Genomic DNA, 7,511 nt, shown 5'->3' with positions numbered 1-7,511 from the left:
CGCAATCCTGAGCGTCCGAAACGTTCTTAATCCGATGGCCATGATTTACTCAATGTATCTATAAAAAGGGGCTCTCCCCCCTTAATTTGGTATCCCTAAATTCATTTTTGAGTTCAATGTTTTGTAATTCCTTCTCCATCTTGTATTTTCTACGTATTTTAATAAATTTCCATTTTGCCCCTAGTTCAATTATGAGTATCTAATTTTCTTTTAAGCTTGGGTTGAAGATGAAGTCTCAACATGTGTCATGGACTTTATTTGGTAAATTTATTTTCTCTTCCCTTCTAATTTTTGTGGATGTTTTGACTTTTCGTCGACAAATAGTAATAATCTCTTCTAGATACCGCCCTGATTTCACCGGCTCCCTAGTACAAGGTTATTATTATTTGGCACGATAAGCCCTTAGCACGATATTGATTAGAGTGTGGTTCATGAGGTGTGGATTCCCCCCTCATGATTTAATTGGCACTAATAAGGAATATTTAGCCCATGGTGCATGTTGATGCAGATCTAGATACCCAAGAGCTTCATTTCAATAGATTTCTCTTCAATTTATTCTCGCTATTTTAATTTAAATTTTAGGATAGTTCAAATCATTTTCACCACAAATCCAACAATCCACATAGAAAATTAATTCTATGCATAATTAAAATTCACCTCCTCGTGGGATCGACACTCGTCACCATTAATCTATTCTACAATAGATTCATGCGCTTACGAGTTCAATAAAATTGGCACACCAAGTTTTTGGCGCCTTTGCTGGGGAGGTAAGTTATTTTAATTCGTAGAATTAATTTTTGTAAATAATTTCTTTTAATTGTTTTATTGTAATTTTTTTAAAAGTGAATATGCATTTAGATGTAAGAATTTCTTTTCTTTTTCTCTTCTTTAAAATTCTGTAATTTAATTTTTAAGTTAATTTTTTTTCTTGGTAATTTTTTTTGTTTATCTTATTAATTTATTTTTAATTTATTTCATGTATTATTTTTTAGTGTGTTTTTATAGAAAGGTTGTAACATCGCGATAAGGTTAATATCATAATTTCTCCTTCTTTATTTTTAATTGTTTTGTGTTCTTTGCATGGACGGTCGAATGTCATTATTACCTAATCTTGAGCCTATAGACCTTAAACTTGAAAAAACACTTCGCACACACAAACACGTTGTAATTAAAGGTAAAACTGAAATGGATTTGCAACAACAACCACCACCACAGGAGATGCTATTTAAGGACTACTTTAGTCCCTTAGCTAATTTGAGCACATCATGCATAAGATACTCAAACGTAGCTATTAGGAGTTTTGAACTAAAACCTAGTGTGCTAAATTGTCTCCCAACATTCTATGGCCTAGAAAATGAGGACCCATATAATCATCTGAATGATTTTCATGCTGTTTGTCAAACTTTTAAATATGAAAATTTTTCAGACGATGATGTTAAACTTTGACTATTCCCATTTTCCTTAAAGGATAGAGCTTGTTCATGGCTCAATACATTGCCTGCTAATAGCATTACATCATGGGAACAAATGGTAACGAAATTTTTGAATAAATATTTTCCAGTGCATAAAACCAATGCTATTCGCAGGGAAATTTCAAAGTTTACCCAGAGAGAAGACGAGCAGTTTTTCGAAACATGGGAGCGATTCAATGGGTTACTCTTGAAGTGTCCACATCATGGGTACGGGAAATAGTACCAATGCCAATACCTTTTAGAGGGATTATTGCCACATGTCCAAGAATGGCTAATGGCAATAAGTGGAGGAGAGCTAATGTCAAAAAGTGCATTAGAGATTTGGGAATTCTTCTAGCGACAAGCGGATAATTCCTAATAATGGAGTCGATCACTCAGGAATACTAAAAGAATTAAGGGAGTAAATGAGGTTCACATTGGTGAGTCAAGTTCAGGAATTAAAGAAGTCAAAGAGATGGTTGAAGATCTTTCCTGACAAATAGCATCGTTATCGAGTGCTAAATCAACAGAACCACATGACAATGACTCATACTCAGATCAAGCCAATGCCATAGGTGTAATGAGAAAACCATCTAATTACAACCCATACTCCAACACATATAACCCTTAATGGAGAGACCACCCCAATGTTTCATGGTTTCAAGGATTCCAACAGAATGGACCAACAACTCCAGCTCCAGCTCCACCAATGCAACCAATTCCTCAAGTTCTTCAAGTCTCTCAGCCACCATTTAGACCACACAATCAGAACCAGAACTACTCTCAACCCAGACCATGGGAAGATGCATTCCAAAATTTCAGGAATGTTACTTACTCCATGATTGAGCAACAGAATCGCACCATTGATGAAATACGAAATGAGATGAGAGCAGCCTTCAACTCACAAGCCCAATCAGTTTCAAACCTCGAGAAGCTGGTTGAACAACTTGCTTCTTCAGTTCAAACCTTGATGATTCATGTCTTGTGGCATTTGAAAAATTAAAACAGTTGTTGAGATCATCACTCATCATTCAGCTCGCAAACTGGAACTTACTGTTTGAGCTTATGTGTGATGCATCTGATTATGCAGTAGGAGCAGTATTAGGATAAAGAGTTGATCGAATTCCCCATGTTATTTACTATGAGTGCCATAGGTAAACAGTTCCTCCTGGAAATTCTTAGACCACTTCAACGTGTGAAATCTCATCTCAAAAGGCAGATTTGATTTTATAAAACACATCATATTTGGGCTCTGCAACCACCAAAGTTAGTATCGCATGTTGAGGATTTAGAAAGCCAACTCAGAGACATTGAGAGAGGTGTCTACAACATCCAGTTGGAGCTTGAGGTAAATTTAATAAGAGGACGATTGTAATTTTCTTTATGTGTTTTAGTTTGTTTTTCTTTGTTTGTGTGCTTTAGTTTGTTACCCTGGTGAAGTGGTGGATAATGGTACTCCGTGACAATCAAGTCGGTTATTTCAGTTTTCCATAATAACTGATATTTTTAGGTGAAGGTATGGATAGAAACGAGATTTTAGCAATGCTTCACAATCGATTCCCTTCACTTTCTTAGAATACCCTCCTTACAATCCATAAAGCTCGGTTCGAACGCATGCGATTGCTTATGAGGAATAACATACCTACTGACATTCGCTGGTTAATCGAGGCCAAAGTACGGTTGGCAGGTGAGTTGCCTCCAAAATTTATTGCATACATGCCTGGTTGTGGTAAAGGAAATTATGCAAGAAAACGACGAGCTCGAAGAATTTATGTTGCTTGTCATAAGTGTACCAAAATGAGATGCGATAAAAAATCATGTTCTTTAGGAATGGTGTCTGATAACAAGGAAGATAAGATTCAATTCATTAGGGATGGCTTGAATAAGGAGTCGTTGGATGATATCATTTTATCTCTTGAAACGCATCCCAGTGGATATGTACAAGGAATGATTCTCTGGTTATGACCTTTATTCCAGAAAGAGCATGCACGACATAGTCTCGGGAATCTAACTATAAATGACCCTATTTGCCAGTTTATAAGAAAACTGGATGGGAAACCTAGCCTCAACCCATAGAGGACGTTCAAGCTGTTTCTGAACGTAAAACCAGAGGAAGGTGTGAGCCACAGTCGCAACTACCTGTAAATATCTTTTTACTTTACTATTATTTTATTTCACTATTGTTTTATCATTTGCATTATTGTCTTTAACAATTTTATTTTATCATTGTTTCTTTTTCTTTTTACTTTTTCCTTTTTGACTCGCGAGCCATGTGCTTTACGCATTAATTGACATTATGTCCTTAGCCTATGTTACGTCCCAATAAAAGTCTTTCTTGACTTTAGGGATCTATAATCTGAAGTAGAAGCTAGTTTTATGGGCTAAAAAGATGTAGTGATGCATAAAAAAAATAAAAATAAAAGTAAAAAGTAAAAAAAAATGAATACATTGGGTTGACTAGAATTTTGACTTTAGATCGTGTTATTTTTAAGCTGTGAGAAAATTTCTTTCATCTTGGTGAGAGTGTGTGATATTACTTCTATATTATTTTCTCTCAAATTTAGCATTCATTGGAGTGACTATTTTTATTGGGTTTAATTTTCTTGTGAAAGTGTCACTGCTTGCAGTGAGATTTTGGGGTTTGACATGTTATTCTTGAAAGTAGCTGTGAGAAAATCTACTAGGCTTATTCATGTGGATGGTTGATGTGGGTGTGATGTTTCTTTAAACTGGAGATAATACTTATACTTTTATTTGTTTGCTATTATTGGTCTGATTGAATAAACAAAAGTGTTTTTAAAAAAAGAAAAAAATATTTTGGGTTTGAATTTTGTTTTCGCTTTATTTGCTAGGGACTAGCAATAAGCAGGTTGGGGGGTGTGTTGAGTGTTAGAAAATGTATATTTACAAAGGAGAAAATCATCATTTTACATTTCAAGTCTTACTAACATCCTTACTTTTATGTATTTAAGCTTCTTGTGATTTAATTATGTGTGTTTTATTTTAATTAAGTATTTTATGTATTTTAGGGACATCATGGCCATTTCACAATGGACAAGAGATCAGACAGTAAAATGGACATCACTTTTGAACTCAGGACAGTCGAAAACCTTAGGAGGACCATAAAACGAAAAATGACATTGTTCACATGTACGGTACTATTCACATGTACGATACTGTCTACGTTACTGTTCACGATACTATTCACATAGATGGATCGATGACGTGGCATTGAGCGATGATGTGGTATTGACTGATGAGATGTCACGATTCTATTGGACTAAAATTCTTATGTACTGTTGATCGGTGACATGGCAGCATATCAGTGGACTAAAAATTGTGCGTACGGTACATGCATATACACAAGATATCTTACAACCAAACCGCGTTAATGTTCAAACTGCGTCACTGTTCAAACTGTGTGGTCAAACCGCGTACTATTGACTGATGATGTGGCGCCATCCTGAGCGTCCGAAATGTTCTTAATTCGATGGCCATGATTTACTCAATGTATCTATAAAAAGGGGGCTCTCCCCCCCCCCCGAATTTGGTATCCTTGAATTCATTTTTTAGTTCAATTTTCTGTAATTCATTTTTTATCTTGTATTTTCTACATATTTTAATAAATTTCTATTTTGCCCCTAGTTCAATTATGAGCAGCTAATTTTCTTTTAAGCTTGGGTTAAAGGTGAAGTTTCAACATGTGCCATGGGCTTTATTTGGTAAATTTATTTTCTCTTCCCTTCTAATTTTTGTGGATGTTTTGACTTTTCATCGACAAATAATAATAATCTTGTCTAGATACCGCCCTGGTTTCACCGGCTCCCTAGTACAAGGTTATTATTATTTGGCACGATAAGCCCTTAGCACCATATTGATTAGAGTATGGTTCATGAGGTGTGGATTCCCCCCTCATGATTTAATTGGCACTAATAAGGAATATTTAGCCCATGGTGCATGTTGATTCAGATCTAGATACCCAAGCGCTTCATTTCAATAGATTTCTCTTCAATTTATTCTCACCATTTTAATTCAAATTTTAGGATAGTCCAAATCATTTTTACCACAAATCCAACCACCCACATAGGAAATTAATTCTACGCATAATTAAAATCCACCTCCTCGTGGGATCGACACTCGTCATCATTGATCTATTCTACAATAGATTCGTGCACTTGCGAGTTCAATGAAATTTGCACAACAGCAAGTTCGGAAGATAAACAAACTTAAAGGAAACAAAAGTTCATTCTCCTCTTATTCTACTAACAAAAATAAATAAATTTCTAGGTCCAAAGATAAGCACACATCTCAATAAGTTACTCAATCTCCAAAAAGTAATGACGAGGAGTGCGCTGTCAACTTGGTAAGTAAAACCATTGCCACTCACTACAGTTATCAGGTTCAAAAAATATTGCAAGCCCTTTTCTTATCAAAACATATATTAAAAATCATAAATTTGTAACAGAAATATACAAATTGATAATTTATTTAGAATTTCAAAAGCGTAATTAATCACGAAAATAAATTGTATATCATATATACACAATAAAAAGAAAGTTAGCTCATGTCACATAGTGTCACCTATACTTCCAATGACCCTGCTAAGAACATAATCAGAACCAGAATATTGTGTGCACAATCCAATGGGTTGTATGGTTAAATGGATATCCAGGTTGTATTAATTGGATTATTTTAGATTTAATTTTTTTTATCATGTTTTGTATTTGTATTTATTTTAGATTTATAAATTTATTCTAAAAACAAATTTGCTGAGAATTCTAATAATAATAATAATTCAACACAAATAATAATATTCAAAAAATAATGCTTTTTAAGTAATTTTAATATTCAGATAATACCAATTTACAGCCAAAAAGTTTTAAAATGCCAAAAATTTAAATAATTTTAATTTTTCATTAAAATATTGTGTGACAGATACGTGACTGTGAAAAATCATCATGAATTCATGACGGAAAATATTCTGTCATGAATTAATGACAGTGACATAGATGACAGATAAGTTGTCTGTCATACATCCCCTTTTATGACAGTTATTTACTGTTATCTATTGCCTATTTTCTTGTAGTGTGGAGCTATCAACTCAATTCCAAGATCAACAAACCACCAATAATGGTTTAATTTAGATAAAAAGCCACCTATCAACACTTGGTGAGTTTATAATAAGTTGGTGGCAATCACTAAAATGGAGTCTCATATTCTGTAAGGTTTCAACAAGTTGTAATCTCTTGAGCCTAGCAAATTACTCGATATTTGAGCGTGCCTCCATGGATGTAGTGAATAACGTAAAAATCTTCTTGTGTGCTTTACTTTTACGCATTTTATTTTTACTCATTGTTTGTTTAATTAAATTTTAATTAAACTTGGTACGCCTACTAAAATTGGATATCACAATGCTTCTCTAATTTAATCACTTTAAAAGTTTTTGTCTTACTAGGAATGCAGCTTTGTATTGGCTTTTGAATTAAGGATGTTCTAATTTCTATGGCCAAGTTTTGCATCTGCTTTTGATTTAGATGTTCCAACTATAAAAGCCTAGTGTATTAAAAAAGAAAAAACTATGAAAGCCTAAGAATCTAATTATCTCGTTTAGAGGATTGATATTTGATTATCTCATTTTATCTCACCAAACCCTATTAATGATTCCAATTTTATCTTGTACAAAAATACTAAAAGTACATAAGATTTTTCTCTTTAGACTATCATTTTGCAAACTTATATATATTATAAATTTCATGTGATCAAACAACTAAACTTTTTCAAAAGAAAAAAATAACAATTTTATTCTTTTAGAAACAATTTGATCAAATCTCTTCATTGGCAGCAAACAACATCAATTCCATATCCAAAACCAAATAAATGAGCAAGTTTAGAAAGGTCTATCCATCACTTGGATTGCTAAAATCGTTCCCTTGATAGCTTTTAACAAGCGAAAGAACATTATGGAGATTGAGCAATTAGCAAATGCAAAAGATTAAAATTACTAAAAGTGAGCAATTAAGCTTTTTCAACAAGTGATTTTTGCTTTCTCAGATTGCTGAA

At 33.6% G+C, this 7,511-nt stretch overlaps 1 non-coding gene across 1 annotated transcript; it reads right to left on the bottom strand.

Moving 5' to 3' along the window:
- Positions 1-1,578: 1,578 nt before the first annotated feature.
- Positions 1,579-1,682, bottom strand: LOC112100479. Its single transcript, XR_002906849.1, has one exon. It is a non-coding gene; the product is annotated as a small nucleolar RNA R71 (small nucleolar RNA).
- Between the last annotated feature and the right edge of the window lie 5,829 nt (positions 1,683-7,511).

The sequence above is a fragment of the Citrus clementina genome, unplaced genomic scaffold, assembly GCF_000493195.1.
Source record: "Citrus clementina cultivar Clemenules unplaced genomic scaffold, Citrus_clementina_v1.0 scaffold_3, whole genome shotgun sequence".
NCBI lineage: Eukaryota > Viridiplantae > Streptophyta > Magnoliopsida > Sapindales > Rutaceae > Citrus > Citrus x clementina.
The sequence above is the reverse complement of the archived record's forward strand: the minus strand, read 5'-3'. Positions and strand labels throughout refer to the sequence as shown.